Source organism: Podarcis tiliguerta (genome assembly GCF_965153285.1).
Source record: "Podarcis tiliguerta genome assembly, chromosome: 5".
NCBI classification, from domain to species: Eukaryota; Metazoa; Chordata; class Lepidosauria; order Squamata; family Lacertidae; genus Podarcis; species Podarcis tiliguerta.
Window position 1 is genome coordinate 97,842,153 of NC_139538.1, and position 20,877 is coordinate 97,863,029.

At 42.3% G+C, this 20,877-nt stretch overlaps 1 protein-coding gene across 8 annotated transcripts in view; it reads right to left on the minus strand.

Moving 5' to 3' along the window:
* LOC310677659 (potassium voltage-gated channel subfamily KQT member 1-like) overlaps positions 1–20,877 on the minus strand; it is a 343,781-nt gene that overhangs the window by 162,508 nt on the left and 160,396 nt on the right. The window lies entirely within an intron of this gene.

A 20,877-nucleotide genomic window follows, 5' to 3' on the forward strand; every position in this document is an offset into this window, starting at 1 on the left:
CTGGCACCTAAAAATCTATAATGAAGGCGCCAGATGAACCTCCTTGGGGAGAGCATTCCACAAACAGGGAGCCACAGACTTGATTGGGAATCAACATCAAGTCTAAATCTTACTGTGTACCTCAATACTAGGCCTTTGCATATTTAATTCAAACACTGCATGAGTGAGTATAACATTTCAGATAAAGTTACACCAAACACAAAGATGCCAATGAAAACAGTAGCCTTGTGTCTCCTCTGTATTCTACTTTAACATCTAGGGATGCCCAAATTAGTATATCACACACATATATGCAGCATAATTGTACATCCCAGACTTAGGAAATCCACATACTAAGCATCTTTATGTGAGAGAGGAACAGAATAAGACATAGGCCCACCATTTGGAGCTATAGCCTCATGGCTGCCATAATGCCCTGTTCTAGACTACGTGGTACAGCTTAAAGCTCATGAAATTAGATTCCTGTATGCAGTGTGAGTCTCAGGTCTGAAAGTACCATGCTGGGTTCACAGTGGTGATATATATGCTCCATGGCTATTAGAATATGATAGGGAACTAACAATTGTTTCATGATGTCTGCTGGCAGTGGCCAGGGGTGGAGGAAGGAGGGTGCGGTGGGGGAGGGTCACCCCGGGTGTCACCACTGAGGGAGATGACAAAATACTGGGCGGCACTCACTGCAGCGCCTGCAGCGCGCCCAAGCCACAGGTCTCTCCCAACAGTCCGCCCGCTGCCTCCCCCCCCAGCTGTAGTGGGAGGAGGCAGGCAGACTCCTCAGAGGCCCCGCGGAGCGCCCCGCCCCATGGGCAGCTGGCCCCGCCCCTGGGCACAAGGCACGTGCCCCACCCCAGGCACCTGATCGGCTTGCTCCGCCACTGGCAGTGGCAGCAGGATTCCAGTGCATCATGCTTTCATTTTGCCTTTCTTCAAATGTTGATTAAAGTCAGTAGAAGTGTAACTGAGCTAGAAAGAAATAAGTGGGCAATAGTTTACCATTTTGTAGTGTTGCCATACGTCTGGAATTTCCTGGACATAGCCAGCAAATGGCCCTCATTAACAGCGTCCAGGCAGAAATCACTAAATTGTCTGGGAAAATCTGGCTGTGTGGCAGCCCAACACCTACTTTAAACAACTACTTTGGCCAAAAAAGCTAAGCACTTTTGTGTCCGGATTTTCACTGTTTGCAATATGGCAATCCTACATCTTGTAATCCTGAAACCCAGTAAGCTCCTAACCTAACACTTGTAGGAAGTGGGGAGCAAGAAACAGTGTGATTCTAGTCAAATGCAACAATCTGGCATGGTAATGATGTAGGGATCCTGCTTGCTCAGCCAAGGGAATGAAGCAAGAAAGAAACTTTCAGGTTTTGCTATTGCTTGTGATAAATAAGCATAGAGGAAGTCTGAGAATGAGGTAAATAAGCAAGCAAAGACTGATGCAGAGCTCACATTTTCACTGCTGCCACACCCTGGGAAAGATCTTCACTGAGTTATCCACTATGACCCTTTTCCTGGTCAGTCACCAGCAGTTTGGATACCAGTGTGTATGTGAAGCTAGGAATCTTTTTTTGCCACAGGTTGTAAAATGTTTCAGTGGAAGGGAATCTTCTATTGGGCCTGCGGTCTTTGTGACGAAAGGGTGTTTAAGATTTGTGGTGCCTTATAATATCTGTTTCTTTGGGCATATACACATTGAACAGAGAAGGGAGCAGCTAAGCATCCTAAAGAATGTGGGGAGGAGGCAAAACATATACACCACCTTGAACTCTGTGCAGAAAAGGTAATAAAAAGATGTAATAAAAATAGAAAAAGAAATAAAAGGAGTGAGAGTCCTCAAAGCAACATCCCCCAAAGAAAACCACGTGCCTTCCATTCAGCTCTCCTATGCTCCTCCTTTCCAGTCAACTGCAAGACAACAACAAAACTCTCAAGAATTCTGGGTCTTTTGCTAGCAAGAAGTTTCTCTCTGGCTCTGACATAAGCAAGGGTGATATGCCACAAATTCGAATAACTAATACCCAGCAATCATCAAAGCTTCTATATACATAAAAAATAATCTCGCCAAGAGGCTCCATTGTGATAAGAAGAAGAAAAACAAACACTTCATCTGCCATGCTGGAGGGGTTTGGATGAGGTGGAAGCAGCCCTCTGCCCACGTGTGCCAGGCTCTGCCAAAAGGGTGGGAAGGCGGAAGCAGTAGCCAGCACACACCCCTGAAATTCAGGGCTTTAGGGAAGGGGCGGAGTTGGGCTTGTCAAGGATCCACTGGGAAGTTGTGGCAAGGGTCTGATCACCACTAATATGCAGACTCCTCCCCACCACCAACTTGATGACAAGAGCAGAGGGACCCTGGATAGGCTGCTGGCTCCACCAGCCTGTTAAGCCCCACTGCTGTCTTCTATGGATTAGAAAGAATGAATTGGGGACGCTGGGGCCAGTGGAATGGATATTTCCTCTCACATGACCTCAGGCAGAAGAAAAGACTTGTGGGAAGCAGGCACTTCCTTCTCAGTTTTTCGGACTCGGCAAGCAGCAACGTTTACCGAAGCACCAGAAACAAGAGTAGAATCCTGCCTCCCTTCCTGGCTCACAAATCAATAAAAATAGAAGAGACAGAGTCAACAGTACCCCTCCTAAAGGAAAAAAATCAGTGTGACTGCAGACCATCATAGGGAGGGTTCCACTGTCCCCAGCACCCCACTCACAAATCTACACTTCAGGTAAGCCAATTGTTCTATTTATTTCATGGGATGCAGGGAAGAGTAGATTGGGACATACCACAGCGCTTCCCAATAACTGGGTGGGTCCACACTGCTGACATACCGATTACAAAACTTGACCCAATTGAAGAGAAGAGCCATCTCTTTCTGGATAGATTCTGAATGGCTGCCTCCTTGACTAGGTATGTGGGCCTTCATTGTTAAATTGTCTGTTTGATGAAGGATGTGATGGAGTTGAAGACAAGAGGAGAAGCGAACAATTGCCAGTCTGGCTGCTCTCAACTCTAGCTCCATCAGGTGATGGAGTGAGTGGCCTCCAAGCTTGACCACAGGCCTTGAGTGTAGAGATACTGACAATGGGCGCCCCATCCTTGTAAACTGGAGTCCGTGGTTATCTGACTGCTGCACAGATTTCTGAATGGAGTGCCTTGCCGAAGATTGGAGGTTTGCACCCAGCACAGAATGGACAGCTTAAGGTAAGAACAAAGACCTGGGGTGGTTGTGAATGATTGTCCATTAATGTAGAAGACAGAAGTGTCTGGCGTGCTCTGGTCCATGGGGTCATGAAGAGTTGGACACGACTAAACAACAACAAACTTGCCTGAGACCATGTATATAAATTATACAGTGTATAATTATACAGTGGGCTTTGAAATCGGTGTTATACATTTGAGTTAAATTCCCAAAAATATTTGTTCCAGGAAATAACTTTGAAGCAAAGTATTATCTACCATACAGACCAGACAAAAAGGTTATCACATCATAAAAATGTGCATGTAATAAAAATTAACTTCAGCTCTGATTTAGAAGAGATATGAGAAGAGGCATTAAAATAAAATGGTAGATTGAACACCCTGATGGAAAGGGACTATGCCGTCTGCCCAAAGTTCAGTGTTTTCACACATTAAGAATGCAAATGAATTGTTGGTTAGCCTAGTGTGCATGAACTATTTCAGTGCCAGTAACTTCATCTACTGAACAAGCTCAAGCCATTAGCTCTGAAAAAGCATCATTCCAACTCCTCCAGGACTTTTCTAATGTAAGTGATCTGAGAAATGCATACTTAAGAAGGTCAAAGGTCAAGACTGTAAATAAAATATACAGTGGTACCTCAGGTTACATACGCTTCAGGTTACATACGCTTCAGGTTACATACGCTTCAGGTTACAGACTCCGCTAACCCAGAAATAGTGCTTTAGGTTAAGAACTTTGCGTCAGGATGAGAACAGAAATCGTGCTCCGGTGGCGCGGCAGCAGCAGGAGGCCCCATTAGCTAAAGTGGTGCTTCAGGTTAAGAACAGTTTCGGGTTAAGTATGGACCTCCGGAACGAATTAAATGCTTAACCCGAGGTACCACTGTAGATGCAAAGGTTGCATCCTTCATTAGCAGTTGATGTGCTGTTTCTGCCTTGGGTACTCTCAGTGCTTTTTTCCTGGGGGTACTCAAGGATAAGCAGTACCAGCACCATTTTTTTCTAAAAGAAGAGTACACGGTACTCTTTAAGTATGTGCAAATTTTAGCATAACTGCAGACAGTAATGCAACTGGTCACATAGAATACAGCACATGTACCACCGAACACCAAATGTGATGTATGCAACTACAGAGTCAGCATACTTTCTGATTGAAAACTACAATGCAGAGAAAGTGACGTCTGAAATTGTATCCAAACACTTAGACAATTTCATAGGGGAGCTTATGTCCCTTTGCTGTGTTGAAGCAAAGGGACTAAGCCTTTTTTCAAGGAGCCCAGCTGGAAAGTTGTTTGCTTTCTTTCTCAGATCTTGTTAATTGTTTTACACATAAATGTACAACTTTTTTCTTTTCAGTACACAGTTTGTTTCAGGTTATGCCAGTTTTCTTTTAAGCAAGACAGAGTTGCATGATCAATATTCTGGATTCTAGTTTTTGATTACAGGGCCACAGCTGTTTTTTCACAACTCAGCCAACAGCACTACATTTCAATGACTAAGCAACCAGGCCAGGAGTTGTATAGAGTTGTATAACTTTATAAGACTTTGTATAACTTTATAAGAGTTGCATGCACGCTTCCAAATCAAGTGTGATTTGACGTTTTGTTTCTAAAATCTTGAAAACATATGTTGAAAATACACATGCACAACAACTATGCTTCAATCTCACCTTCTAAAATAGACACCTCTGGAAAGTGTTGGAAAAATTACTGAATGCCATTTCCTTTTAAAATAGAGCAAGATAAAATGTTCAGGTGAAACAAAGTGCTGCTTTGAGGTGAAAATGCAGCCACGAAAGTCGCACTGTCTGTCGCAGGACCCCAATATGGACAAAAAGATAATTGTAACACGGAGTGTCTGGGTTTAACCTTGGGCTGGTCCACCCATTATGCAGCCCTTGCTTCAGGTGGCGGAGGAGTGCCAGCTGGCCCAGCCCCTGCTGCTGGGTGAACCTCCCCCAGCCCAGCCCCTCAGATTCTGGTGGCACCTGCTGCCACTTTCCATTAGGGGGATGTGTTGGTGGTACCCCTAGAGCAGTGTTTCTCAAATCTGGTTTGTGGTAAGTTCCAGCACCCCTTTTTCTAGAAAAACAGCACTGGCAAAAACATATAGATTATCTACAGTATGCACTCTTTTGAAAATAACACTCAATACTTGTTTCCAAACTGATTTTTTCCCCTATCAGTAAAATAATAATAATAATACCCCAAAATGTGAGAGTGGAGTAGAGTAGAGTGAAGTAGAAACTAGCGTATGTTGTTGTTGTTTAGTCGTTCAGTCGTGTCCGACTCTTCGTGACCCCATGGACCAGAGCACGCCAGGCACTTCTGTCTTCCACTGCCACCCGCAGTTTGGTCAGATTCATGTTTGTAGCTTCGAGAACGCTGTCTAACCATCTCATCCTCTGTCGTCCCCTTCTCCTTGTGCCCTCCATCTTTCCCAACATCAGGGTCTTTTCCAGTGAGTCTTCTCTTCTCATGAGGTGGCCAAAGTATTGGAGCCTCAGCTTCACGATCTGTCCTTCCAGTGAGCACTCAGGGCTGATTTCCTTAAGAATGGAAGCGTTTGATCTTCTTGCAGTCCATGGGACTCTCAAGAGTCTCCTCCAGCACCATAATTCAAAAGCGTCAATTCTTCGGCGATCAGCTTTCTTTATGGTCCAGCTCTCACTTCCATACATCACTACTGGGAAAACCATAGCTTTTACTATACGGACCTTTGTTGGCAAGGTGATGTCTCTACTTTTTAGAATGCTATCTAGGTTTGCCATTGCTTTCCTCCCAAGAAGCAGGCGTCTCTTAATTTCGTGGCTGCTGTCACCATCTGCAGTGATCATGGAACCCAAGAAAGTAAAATCTCTCACTGCTTCCATTTCCTCCCCTTCTATTTGCCAGGAGGTGATGGAACCAGTGGCCATGATCTTCGTTTTTTTGATGTTGAGCTTCAGACCATATTTTGCGCTCTCCTCTTTCACCCTCAATAAAAGGTTTTTTAATTCCTCCTCACTTTCTGCCATCAAGGTTGTGTCATCTGCATATCTGAGGTTGTTGATATTTCTTCCAGCAATCTTAATTCCGGCTAGGGATTCATCCAGCCCAGCCTTTCGCATGATGAATTCTGCATATAAGTTAAATAAGCAGGGAGACAAAATACAGCCTTGTCGTACTCCTTTCCCAATTTTGAACCAATCAGTTGTTCCATATCCAGTTCTAACTGTAGCTTCTTGTCCCACATAGAGATTTCTCAGGAGACAGATGAGGTGATCAGGCACTCCCATTTCTTTAAGAACTTGCCATAGTTTGCTGTGATCGACACAGTCAAAGGCTTTTGCATAGTCAATGAAGCAGAAGTAGATGTCTTTCTGGAACTCTCTAGCTTTCTCCATAATCCAGCGCATGTTTGCAATTTGGTCTCTGGTTCCCCTGCCTCTTCTAAATCCAGCTTGCACTTCTGGGAGTTCTCGGTCCACATACTGCTTGAGCCTTCCTTGAAGAATTTTAAGCATAACCTTGCTAGCGTGTGAAATGAGTGCAATTGTGCGGTAGTTGGAGCATTCTTTAGCACTGCCCTTCTTTGGGATTGGGACGTAGACTGACCTTCTCCAATCTTCTGGCCACTGCTGAGTTTTCCAAACTTGCTGGCATATTGAGTGTAGCACCTTAACAGCATCATCTTTTAAAATTTTAAATAGTTCAGCTGGAATGCCATCACTTCCACTGGCCTTGTTATTTGTAATGCTTTCTAAGGCCCATTTGACTTCACTCTCCAGGATGTCTGGCTCAAGGTCAGCAACCACACTACCTGGGGTGTACGAGACATCCATATCTTTCTGGTATAATTCCTCTGTGTATTCTTGCCACCTCTTCTTGATGTCTTCTGCTTCTGTTAGGTCCTTACCACTTTTGTCCTTTATTATGGTAATCTTTGAACGAAATGTTCCTTTCATATCTCCAATTTTCTTGAACAGATCTCTGGTTCTTCCCATTCTGTTGTTTTCCTCTATTTCTTTGCATTGCTCATTTAAGAAGGCCTTCTTGTCTCTCCTTGCTATTTTTTGGAATTCTGCATTCAATTTCCTGTATCTTTCTCTATCTCCCTCGCATTTTGCTTGCCTTCTCTCCTCCGCTATTTGTAAGGCCTCATTGGACAACCACTTTGCTTTCTTGCATTTCCTTTTCATTGGGATGGTTTTCGTTGCTGCCTCCTGTATAATGTTTCGAGCCTCCATCCATAGTTCTTCAGGCACTCTGTCCAGCAATTCTAAATCCTTAAACCTGTTCCTCACTTCCACTGTGTATTCATAGGGGATTTGGTTTAGATTGTATCTTACCGGCCCAGTGGTTTTTCCTACTTTCTTCAGTTTAAGCTTGAATTTTGCTATAAGAAGCTGATGATCTGAGCCACAGTCAGCTCCAGGTCTTGTTTTTGCTGACTGTATAGAGCTTCTCCATCTTTGGCTGCAGAGAATATAATCAATCTGATTTCGATGCTGCCCATCTGGTGATGTCCATGTGTAGAGTCGTCTCTTGTGTTGTTGGAAAAGAGTGTTTGTGATGACCAGCTTGTTCTCTTGACAGAACTCTATTAGCCTTTGCCCTGCTTCATTTTGAATTCCAAGACCAAATTTGCCAGTTGTTCCTTTTATCTCTTGATTCCCTACTTTAGCATTCCAATCCCCTATAATGAGAAGAACATCCTTCTTTGGTGTCACTTCTATAAGCTGTTGTAAGTCTTCATAGAATTGGTCAATTTCAGTTTCTTCAGCACCAGTAGTTGGTGCATAAACTTGGATTACTGTGATGTTAAAAGGTCTGCCTTGGATTCGTATCGAGATCATTCTATCATTTTTGAGATTGCATCCCAGTACAGCTTTTGCCACTTAAACCGACCCTTTTTTATTTTTCAACAAGAACATAGAAAAAGAAGAAGGTTAAATCCTGCCACAGAAGATTAAAAGTGCTGGGGGGGGGGGGGAGAGACCAGTATGCAGGTAATTATATGGCTGAAAAAGTATTGCATTTCTGTTGTAGACGATGAAACACTTTAAGACAAATGGGGTGTTGAAGCAGGATTTATAATTCACTGAGTAATAGGATTTTGTACTGTTTGGCAGGATTAGGCATGTTGGCGGGTGTGTCTGGGGGCTCTAGTTTTTCAGCCTGACAACACATAGTGCTTTCCATTGTTAGTTTAACCAATTTGCAGGATTACTCAGTAGCTGAAGCCTTGTGTTCTCCCTACCTGCACTATGCCATAGTAATGGTGATGCTTGAATAATACCACTTTTCCTTCTCACCCTTTCATAAACTGCCACCACGTGACCCAAAGAGGCCTGCCAATGGGTCAGTGAAGGGCAGGCACAGAAACGCAATTAAAACATTCTCCTATTAGGCACTTGACCTCTGTGACCTGAGCCATCCAGCTTTGGGGAAAGCAGCCTACTGTGTGTTTGATGTCAGCAGCTAAAGACTCAGTTATTTTTTCTGCCAAAGACCTGAAAGGCTGACAACAGTACTGAAACCTTTCTTGGGGGAGTGGATTTTTCCAACTAAAAAATAAAGCAGAAGATCTTCTTTAAAAATAAAAGGTGGTGCATTTTGCTCCATGCGTGCAATAACTATGGTTGACATATGTCCAGAATTTCCCGAAAACAGCCGGAATATTACAGTCAGAAGCAAAACTAGATTCTGGTGGAAAAAAACTTTGCAAGTAATCATCATCATCATCATCATCATCATTAACAACTTTTGTGTCCGGATGTTCACTTTTTGAAATATGGCAACTCTAGCAATAACTTCAACCTACCTTTCCAAAGGCAGCTATTCAACCTAGAGCTTTCCCTTCCTTTGAACTAACAGCATATGAAACAATACTTTGGTAGGAAAGAAACATATGTGAGGAGTGATCATGCAACATCTTACTGCATAGATCGAGTCCATATGTGAAGGAATGTGTTCTCCATTTTTATGGTACTTATAAGTTCTTAAGGTAGCCAGTAAAAGCCACTAGCCTCTTCTGTGGCAGCAGCACCCTCTCTCTTGCCAGATTACTCCATTTTTATAGATTATGAAAACCCAGTTGGTCTTCCATAATAAAGAGAATGAAATCTGTTCAAGGGCATAGTGGGACCAAATGCTTGTAAGTTTTTTATGATGAAAATGGCAAGTGCTATTTTAGGCAAAGGTCTTCCTTGGATTATTTAAGGGAGTATTTTGTATTACTGGAGAAAGACCAAGTTTCACAGGTTTCTGCTGGTTATTACATGGCTTGATATTTTAATTTTTATGCCTTGGTTTTATTGCTGTTTCAGATATGGTTAGCTATTTTGAGATACTGTTGGGGTGAAGAGTTGAGGAATTGCATTCCCCTTTTTATTTGAAATTAAAGAAATTCTGACCTTTAGTATGTGCATTTACACAAATACAAAATCCTGTTTCAGTGTCCGGACCCAAACTGCAACCCTATTGCCATGCAGATCTCGGCTAAACTGCAGATTACACTTGAAGATCATTATAGACACTTATTTTCCTGTATCTGTTCCTATCATCCAGATTTTGTGAGAATTTCTGGAGCCAAGTAGAAGCAGGGTTAGAGCAGAACTAACAATATTCTGAGCAGCAAGTCCCTCTCTAGAAAACAGAATTTGCTTGTACTGTTAAACCAGAACGTGTAGTTTGTGAGAGAGAAAACTCCCAGTCCCAGAGATCCATGTATGTAGGCAGGAACAGCTGGTGGGAGAAATAAAGCACCACAATAATCAGGGTCAATTAGTAAGCCATTCAGTAGCAGGCAGCAGGGCAGCCAATCCAACCGTGCCCCCTGTGTCCACGCTGCACCTTTGCTCCCTGTCCTCACCCAACCCCCCTCTCAGGAACTGGCAGTGAAGCTTGGTGTTCAGAAGGCATAGAGTGTTGGAAGGGACCCCAAGAGTCATCTAGTCCAATTCCCTGCAATGAAGGGATCTCAGCTACATCATATATGACAGGTGGCCATCCAAACTCTGCTTAAAAACCTCCAATGAGAGTCCATCACCTTCTGATGGAGTCTGTTCCACTGTTTACAGCTCTTACTATAGATGATACTATGATACTATAGATATTCTTCCTGATGTTGAGTCAGAATATGTTAAATTGTGAACCATCTGAAAGAGTCTCCTGCTGCCATTTACTGCAGATGCAATAGAGGTGGTGAAGAAGGTCCTCTTCACTGTTGCCATCGCCACTTGGTAGGCTCGACGTTAAGCTCTAACCCGTGTCCAGTCCAATTCAAAATGAGTTTTCTGCCACTGGCGCTCAAACCATCTCAGCTATTGTTTCATTGCCCTCAGCTCTGGGGAAAACCACAGGGCTGTCTGGGCTCCATGCAATCGGAGAGGGCGCTTCAGAGCCTGACAGTCAATAGCCCTGGTTAACTCTGCATCCCAGTGGGCCACCAGGGAGTCAGCTGAAAGGCCATCAACATGGGATAAAACATCCCCTACCACTCTCTGGAAACCATTTGGATCCATTAAGTGGCAGGGCAGACCATCAAAATCGGTCCCACCTCCCTGCAGAGGGGAAGGGTCACAGATAAGTCCAGTTGCACCAGGAAGTGATCTGACCATGGCACTTCTTTTGTTTCGCTTTTACTTAGAGTCAGATCACCCATGTCCATAGGTGAACACCTAAGGCATGTCTGTGACTATATCACCTCTCAGTCTCCTCTTTTCCAGGCTAAATATATCCAACTTCCTCAACCATTGTTCATAAGGCTTGGTTTCCAGACCCTTGATCATCTTGGTCACTCTCCTTTGCACATGTTACAGCTTGTCAGCATCCTTCTTAAATTGTGGTGCTCAGAATTGGACACAGTATTCCAGGTGTGGTTTGACCAAGGCAGAATAAAGTGGGACTATGACTTCCCTTGACCTGAACATGAGACTTCTGTTGATGCAGCTTAGAATAGTGTTCACATATTTTTTGCTGCTCCATCACTGCTGACTCATATTATGTCTGTAGTCTATTAAGTCTCCTCGATCATCTTCACATGTGCTACTTTCAAGCCAGATGTCCCCCATCTTATATTTATGCAACTGGATCAATAAAATAAAAATTTGTAAGTTCAGATGAGATGCTCCATGACATCTCATGGAGGTATCCTACTCTGTTCCTTGTGCAATGTCACTGTGAGATTACTACCACTCAGTGCTATTTTCTAGAATAAGAGGTACTGGAACTCACCATGAACACCTCCCTCGTTCTCTTAGAATGGCAATGGCACTCACCTGAGAGGTGCTGGAACTGCGTTCCGGTGAGTTCCGGCTGAAAAAAGCCCTGCTACCACTAATGAATAGTATACACATGGATGGCTATATAAAAGGATCTCCATACATTAGAAGGTGGTGGGTGCTGGATTTGGAAGGGGAGATGGAGATGGAGGCATATTGAAAATGTTTCAGCAACAATGATGAAGTTTAAAAAAACATGCTGCTTCAGATTCCCAATGTAATATGTGAATATACTCTGAAGATCCCTGAGTTACCTCTGGGCAAACTGAGCAGGCCTGCTGCTTTTTCTTAACCTGAGTTGAAGATTAAAGATACATGATCAGCTCCAGTTTCTTCAGCTGACCAGAGAATTTGGTTCATGGAGAATACCAACAGACATATATAGATTGTCAGTAATAGGTGTAAGCATCATGCTAAATTATGCTGGACTTGGAAATCTTTAATTATTTGTTTTCAAATACAGTGGTACCTCGCAAGACGAATGCCTCGCAAGACGAAAGAGTTTTTTTGTTTTTTGAGTTGCTTCGCAAGACGAATTTCCCTATGGGCTTGCTTTGCAAGACGAAAATGTCTTGCGCTTTTTTCTTAAAACCATCAATGCATTCCTATGGGAAACCGTCAATGCATTTCCTATGGGAAACTGTGCTTCGCAAGACGAAAAAATTTACAAGACGAAAAAACTCGCAGAACAAATTAATTTCGTCTTGAGAGGCACCACTGTAGTTTAGTCTCACTGTCTCCATAAAATACTTTCAAATTACCAGTTCTCTCACTGTGTGCTATTATTCATTATGTGATCCTTTTTGCAGCCACCAAGCAGTGTGCATGTTCACAATGAGTAGATTAAATGGGGGGCAGAGTTCTTATATTTTTAATACTCCAAGAATATGTACATTAATCATGGTAGTAGACATATACAGTGGTACCTCAGGTTACAAACACCTCGGGTTACAGACTCCGCTAACCTGGAAGTAGTACCTCAGGTTAAGAACTTTACCTCAGCATGAGAACAGAAATTGTGTGCCGGCAGCAGCGGGAGGCCCCATTAGCTAAAGTGGTACCTCAGGTTAAGAACGGACCTCTGGAACGAATTAAGTTCTTAACCCGAGGTACCACTGTACATGCAGGAGCTCTGAGGCCCTCTCTTGTGGGGACTGAGCTAGGAGCATTTGGGCTTGTGCATGGCTGCCCTATGTGATGAGCCCTGAACCCCAATTTGCAGCCTCTGCATAGGTAGTTTAGTATCCTCAGGCCCTGGACTGACCTGTCCATCCCGGGTGGATCTACACTCATGGTTTAGAACGTTAGGAAAGGGTTAAGGAAGGGTTGTGGTAACAGAGGGACAAATGATGCATTACTCCTAACGTTCTTAATGTATTATTAAAATGTGACACCAGAGGGCGCTGCAGAGCAACCATGAACGAGAACTAAGGGAAACAGACAAGGAACTTTTTAAAAGCAGGATGCCCTGTAAAGGTTTTAGAATGACATAGCTAATATCCTTCTAATAATGTTAAAAAGGTCAGTGTAGATCCAGCCCCTGGCTAACTATTTGATCTTCCAGGGCAGGAAGGAATTTAAGATCCAGTAAGGCTTGCTGAAGCAAGGAGGTCTTCCTCAGCTCTCAGCCTTGTCTCCTGGTATGTCTGTTGGCCCTCTTGGCTCCTTGGTCCTGACTCCTCACTTGCCTCTTCCCCTGCTTCCTCTCTCTCCTCCGGTTGTGGCTTAGTCTTCCCTCTTGACTTGCCCATGGCTCCTGGCCTGGGCAGTTCCAAATAGGAAGAGGTGCAGGGGTGCCATCTATAGGGGTGGGGGGCCAGGCCCCCATATTTTCAAGAAAGGTCCCCCCAATATGTGGTGATCCTCAGAAAGGATGCTCCAGGACGAAGATGTTTGGCCTTGCCACCTCCTTTTAAGTACCACCAGGGATGCGGCAGGGTGAAGCGTGTTCGCCCCGAGCGTTCCTTTGATGATCGCCAGAGTGGCTTCCTGGAAGGCACACTAGTGATCTCTGACAGGGACACGCAGGGAGAAGCATCTTCACACTGTTCATCCCTTTCAAAAAGGTAAGGCGGCTAGCAGAACCTCTCCCCCAAAAATTTTTTATGCACTAATAAATAACAAGATGAAAGATGAAAAAATCTTTCACATCCTTCATCTTGTTATTTATTATGACTATGACAGATCAACATGGCTATCCACCTGAATCTGTTTTTATGCACTGTTATGTACAAGCACTTGCACACTTGGTTTGAATGTTGCCATAGGTGAATTTTTTTTTAAAAAAAATATTTATTATAAGTTTAATAATTACAGAAGAAAGAAAGAAGAGAAAAGGTACAATAAAAAAGAAAAATAGAAAAATAGAAAAAAATTAAAAAATACATAAAACAACACCTCCACCCCACTAGAAAAAACAAAGCAAAAACATTTAAAAACCCTTCCATTTTTTCACAATTCTATCCTTCAATGACTTATTTCCTCAACTTCCTCCCACCTCCCTTTTTTGTATTCCAGTTAATAATTAAGTCAGCAAATTCTTTCCATCTTTCACTGCTTCGTTTTAACCTTATCTTCCCATCAACATCATAATTATCTATACTTCAATCTAATAAAGAAAAAAAAAGGAAAAAAGACCCTTAAATCATAAACCCTTAAATCTTAAAATCTTAAATCTTAAATCCTTATCATAATTCACCTAAAGTCATATAAATTCATTCCACCATCTCCCAACATTCCTTAATTATACAATATTATACCAAATAATGTTTTAAAAATTTCCAATCTTCTTCCACCGTCTCTTCTCCCTGGTGTCAGATTTTGTCAGTCTTTTCTGTCAATTCAATATAGTTCATCAACCTGGTGTTCTTGTGTCCAAGGCTCTTAACTCTTCTCCCTGACCTGTCTGCAAGTTTCTTTTAATGCCAAGGATTAAGTCCCAAAAGGGGACAGCTCCTTTATCCCATCTCAGCATGTTTGCCCATGGTCCATATTCAAAGTTGTAATCCAAGAGATGTTCCAAGGCATACTCCACAGGCCCTTTGAGGTTAAAGACCTCCACTTTTCCAATCTTTCCCACAGTGCCTCCCTCTAACAGAAAATCTATCCATCTTGCCTTATTCAGTCCAAGCGGGGCACTGTCTCTCCAATTCTGGCTCTCAAACTCCATCACCTCAGCATTCAACTTATGTCCATCAATTTGATTCAATGGGGCCAGGGCCTCCACTTGAATTTCTTCTTGAGGAGCAGAAACAGTTTGTTCCATCTTCTTCTCCCAAACTTGCCGTTTCAAAGTTGGTTCCTTCACATCCCGAACAGTTCCTGTCAAATTACTCACTTTTTGATCCAAGTCAGATACACTTTGTTCCAAGTCAGCAACACTTTGTCCGCAGGTATCCAATTTCTTTATCGTCAAGTCCATCTTTTCCTGTAATTGCTCCAACCGAGCATTTATTTTGTCAAATATGTTCCCTAGAGCTTCTTGTTTTTCCATTCTTATCCAAAGACTTTCCAAGGTCGTTTAATTCTCAGCCTTTGTCTTTTCAGTGGAAAATTCCACCTCTCAGTTATAACAGTTGCAACAGTTTCAGAAGCTCCCTCTACCGGCAACAGTTTCAATTTTTTGTTATTCCAAATCAGGATCCAATAACAAAATTACTATTCAGCTTTTCTTCTTTTTAAGTACCGCAAGAACAATGCAAAAAAGTATATATCTCTATTCAGCCGTCCAGATGTATTCCATTCCCCGTTATTAGTTTTTTTTCCCTATTGTAAAACTTCTTGACAGCCCGATCCCAGGCTCGAGACAGTGTTAAATTAACTGCAGGTTTGAATCGTTCACAAAAGATTCCCCCCTCTTCCCCTGCTTCCAAGGGGGTATTCAGTATCTTAAATGGTGAAAGTTTAGTACTTTACAAAGTACTTTTCCCAGGCTTTAGCTTGCGACGTCTTTGCTTTGATCTTTTTACAAAACGGAAGGCGGACTTCCTGTTTAGACCTTCACGTTCAAATGCCAAATTCAAATATTTGGTAGTCCAATTTTCTGTTTACTTACGAATATTTACTTAGAGTCCAAATGTCCACAGTAAAAGTCGGTGCTTTCTGGCAACAGCAATGTGGCTTCACTCCTTGAAAGTAGCGGTTGATTCGATGTACCGCGCCACTCACCCCACGTCGCTCCGGAGCCCCGAACCGGGTCTCCCCGCGAGTAGGGGAGGCGCAAAAGGTACCTGCCAAATCCTAAGTCCACGGGCTTTTTCCGCCCGTGGTTTGTAGCGGGTCTCCACCTCACCGTGGCGGTCAGACCCAAGTTTCCAAGGAGCGGATTCCTCCGAAACGGAGGAAATCTGCCATTACCAGAAGCGCCAACCCGGAAGTCTCGCTATAGGTGAAATTTCAGGCTTAAAGTGCATCTCACATGGCATTCTATGGTTCCTTCCTTTTCTCTTTGAGTGGGACTCTGTATGTTGAATGACAAGTAGGCTCTTCTTGAGCAGAAGAAGGATTGTTGTTGTTTAGTCGTTTAGTTGTGTCCGACTCTTCGTGACTACATGGACCAGAGCACGCCAAGCATGAGGGCAAATAGTTGCAGAAGGGTTATTTCGAGCTGGAAAATAACAGGAAGGGAAAGGGCTAAGCACCCTCTTCCCAACTACTCTTTCATCATTTAGATTTGCAATCTGTCTATGCCACTTTGGGTGAAGATTTATTTAAAAAAAAAAGTGGTTTGAGCCTCAATCAGTATTCCTTATTGATTAGGGACTTGCTTCAATAAGCAACTGCAGAAAGCAGATATTCAAATCCACCCCCACCCCCAACTGGTAGGACAATAAGTTTTGAACTCAGACTCTGCCTTCACAAAGAAATGGCCTTTGCTTGCCTGGCTAAATTCCCCCTCCCCCCATTAGTAATTATCTTTTCGTTTACTTCTCAGTTGTCAATGGAGTGTCTGTATACAGTGACAGTTTCCGCTGTTTCTAACTAGAGTGTAGCACAATGTAGTAGAGCCAAGAAGATTAACAAGAAATGGAAAAATTGGAAACCTCTAAAAAGCAGGGCCTCTTGTGGCATAATTACAGACGTCATACAGCTCGATAAGATCTTTGAAACACAGGATTTCCTAATGAGTATGGCTGAACATAAGGAAACTGTTCAAAGAGAACCATCTTTATGTGGCATCATTATTAAAAGTAGAAGCTACAAATCTTTAATGCAAGACTGAGAATGAGGTTATTAAACAAAGCCAAAGTAAACTGGTTGCATTTCAAAGGATGTGTGGTTCTTATATTTTCTACTTAAAATGTAATTGTACTTTTTTGTTGGCATCATACATCAAGACATAATACCGTGTTTTTCTGGACACTTGCATTAAAAAAAATATCCTGGCTGCAAAAATAGTGGAATAATTAAAAAAGATACTGCAGTAATACCCCCCCACCCCATGAAATAAACAACTTTTTAGCCCTCTAGATAATTTGTTAGTCAGTTTAAAGTTTCATGGGGCTCTTGTATATTTGTTCACTACCTGGCCAATATGGCCTATATTTTTTAAAAAATGTTTTGTTTTTCTATGGCTAAAGAGGCAAGGCAAAGAGAATACCTTGTGGACCCTGCAATGCAATCATGTCCTTTTCTTATTGACTATTTGGCTTAGGAAGCTTCCTTGCCCATCTCCTCCCCTCCCCCCGCATAGAATCAAAGAATCAGAGTTGGAAGGGACCCCAAGAGTCATCTAGTCCACCCCTGTAGTGCAGAAATCTCAGCTAAAGCATCCCTGACCGATGGCCACCCAACCTCTGCTTATAAACTGCCAAGGAAGGAGAGTCCCCCACCTCCTGAGAAAGACCCTTCCACTGTCCAAGAGCTCTTACACAATACAAGGGAGATTCCAGCTAAACGTCAGGAAGAACCTTCCAACACTGGGAGCTTTCTTGGATGCCTTAGTTGATACCCTCAGAAGATCCTATCATTCTTGCCTGGTTTACTAACAGAATTACAGTCAATAATGAAAAAGATTAGAGTGATCAAATTTGTATCAGGTGGCATTAGTTTTGCCTCAGACTGGTTCATCAACTGCACCCTCTCCAAGGAAGAAAATTTACACTTTAATACACACTTTATTGCACACCAGTCTGTTATAATGCATTCCATGTGGGCTAGTCTTTAAATATCAGCTAGTTCAGGTCTGTGACCATATTGTTATGCAAGCTCTTACATACACAGTTCAATCCTATGCATGTTGACCTGGAAGCAAGTCCCACGGAAGGTCGGGAGAGTATTGCATCTGAAGGCTGGCCTCCTTTCCACATGCTCCCTGCTCTAAAATGTGAAGTGTCCTTCCATAAGGATAGTTGGATGGTGATAAGGAACAAGACTTTCTCCAATACAGCACCTTCCTTATGGAGTTTTGATGGCATAAAATGATATATTATTTCAATTTCTGGCCTATGCTTCATCAAATTAATGAGCACAGGGAGAGTTATAACAACAATGAAAATATACACTAAATAGAAATTTAAAATAACCAATAAATTACCAATAAAGGACACAATGTTAACAAAAGAGCAGACGTTTCACACAGTTAAATGGAAACAAAGCTACATTTGTTCAGTAAACAATTTAAGTCTTCAATCAACCTGTGCTAATTAATTATCCCACACTAGTGGAATTATCTGCCACACTTTTTGCTAAGAGCAAGGTAATGGCATAGCTAGGAAAAAGAAGGAAGTGTGTTTTATTTGATAACATATCAAAGGGTTGCAATCCTGTATCAGCTAAGAGTTAAGTGATTACTCTTCCAAGTATGCATGCAAAGGTTTGTGCTATAACTTACAGGAGAATTCATGGAGCTCACTGCAAAGACTAAAACATGGCTTAACTATCTACAACAGAGCAGAAAGCAAGTGTCCAGTGATTAAACTCCACATCTTGCTCTCTGCAGACACGTGCACTGGTTTAATCAATCTGACGCCAGCCGTCTCCACTTTTACATTGCCTGCTGGCTTTATGCCTGACAGATTCCACCTACTGTACATCTCCGTAGGCAGACTAAAGATTTAAGATAAAGGAAGTGAAGCAAGGAAGCACAGCAGACGGCAATAATTGCATGCTGCTTGCTTGAGCGGCCTGGCGTTCCAGGTCCCTGAGACTGGTTCCATCTCAGCTACCCTGCAGTGCAAAATTGAGTGTTTATGAATGGTGGGGCTTTGGCTCTTGTAAGCTAAATTATTTGAAAAATTGCAAGCCAATCCACATTTCTTTCTCAAAGTATAATGATGTTGGCATTAAAAAGCACCCGGTGCTTAAACATTGGATTGTTGATCTGATTGTGATGCATAAATGCTGGGTGTCAACAGCACAGATTCAATAAAGTCATGTCAACCAGGTTAATTTCTGCAACTCTCACCACACAATTTTCCTGTACAAGAATGTTCTGAGGTCACAAATCTGAATAAATGAGAATAGCATGAAAATAAGAAGATGGCATTAAGTGAGGTTTGGGATCCTCAGCTCAGTGTTAGGGCACATGCTGGGACACTCTTGTGACACTGACCTCCTTTACAAGTTTGTTGTAAGAAATAAAAGATGGTGTACATAAAGCACATTAGAAAGTTTTAAAGTGTTCTGTCAATTGTGTGTTTTATCATTTTAAAGCATTTGGCATTTTGACTTTTTTTAAAAAAATACAATATTCATGAAATCACAGTAAAGAATGGAGGCAATCCCCACCCCGTGACATTAAAATACAGGATAGCATGATAAAGTTTATTTTGCAAATTATTTTTTCACATAACACATAATTAAAATATGGAATTCACAGCATTGCTGGGGATTGGACTAAATGACCCTCAAGGTTCCTTCCAACTCTACAATTCTATGAAACTGGCTTTTAAAAACAAATAATTTAGGGACAGATAAATTTGTTTATTTGTTTGTTTTATCTGTTTACCACCCTTTTTCTGAAGATCCCTAGGTGGTTCACCACAGAAACCTACTAAAGGAAAATACAAAATATATAATAAAATAAAAACAAACCTATCACCCCCTGCCATAAACACATTTAAAAAGCAATAGAATGCTAATCAGCCCAACACCTGGTTGAAGAGAAACATTTTCGCCTGGCACCTAAAGATATGTAATGAAGGCGCCAGGTGAGTCTCCCTAGGAAGAGCATTTACCAAATGGGGAGCCACCACTGAAAAGGCCATCATTGGAGGCACACTAAGATGGGCCTCCAATGATGACTGCAAGGCCTGAGTCAGTTCATATTATTATACTTTAAATCAATAGTGACAGCCCACAAAAAGTATATGAAGCTATCATGTAGCTTCTGAATACCAGATGCTGGGGGAAAACACAGTGCTACCACATTGACACTCTGCTTGTGAGCACCAACATACCCTCCAACATTTCTCCGATGAAAATAGGGACATACCATTCCATAATGATAATTTTACTCTTTATACCCCACACATCTTACTGGGTTTCCCCAGCCACTCTGGGCGGCTTCCAACATATATACAAACATTTAAAAAATTAAACATAAAAAATAATAATCACTATGCAGGATTGCCTTCAGATGGCTCGCGGGTTGGATAACTCCATACCTCCAACATTTATCCAATAAAATAGGGACATGCTAAGGAAAAGTGGGACGTTCTGGAATCAAATCAGAAACCAGGATTGCTTCTCGAAACTATTTTCCCTGGAAAATAGGGACCCTAGGAGGCGCTGCACCAAGAGGCACCTGACTGCTGGATTAGACAGGCCTTGCCTGATCTACCAAGGCTGTTCTATAGCCATCCATTTTTCACAAGTGGTAAAAATACTTGGGATATTGTGGGAGAAGGGATTGCTAAATTCCTATTGTGGGAGAAGGGATTCCTACAATGTAATTAGGATTCTTCTGAAGGCATTCCTTCCAAAGGCATTTTGCTTGGCGAGAGTTCAATCATGTATAGTTCATATAACCTCTGAGATTTTGGCCTAAATAATTTACTTTCATTATCTCCTCTTCTGAGCACAAACAATACAAGAACAATTTGTGTAGCATCTGAAGCAGTGATTACACCAAAGTGGTGAGACAAATCTTTTCTTAAATCTTTCCTTAGAATCATGAAGCCTCCTTACTATCTGGGTGCAGCCTTCCTTTCAGTTTTGGCTGAACTTGAGGCCTTTCTGGGATGCTGTCTGTTTAGACAAGGAATTGGTGACATGGAGTTTGATATTTGTTCCTTGTAGATTGTTTATTTACAAAAAAAAAATTACTCCTGTTTCCTTCTCTCTCTCTCCAGCCTCTCAATTAAATTTCAGGAGAACTACAGAGCCTAGGACTTGCCGATCAGAAGGTCAGCGGTACTCGATGGCCCTTGTGGTCTCTTCCAACTCTATGAATACCCACGACAGGGTGAGCGCCCGTT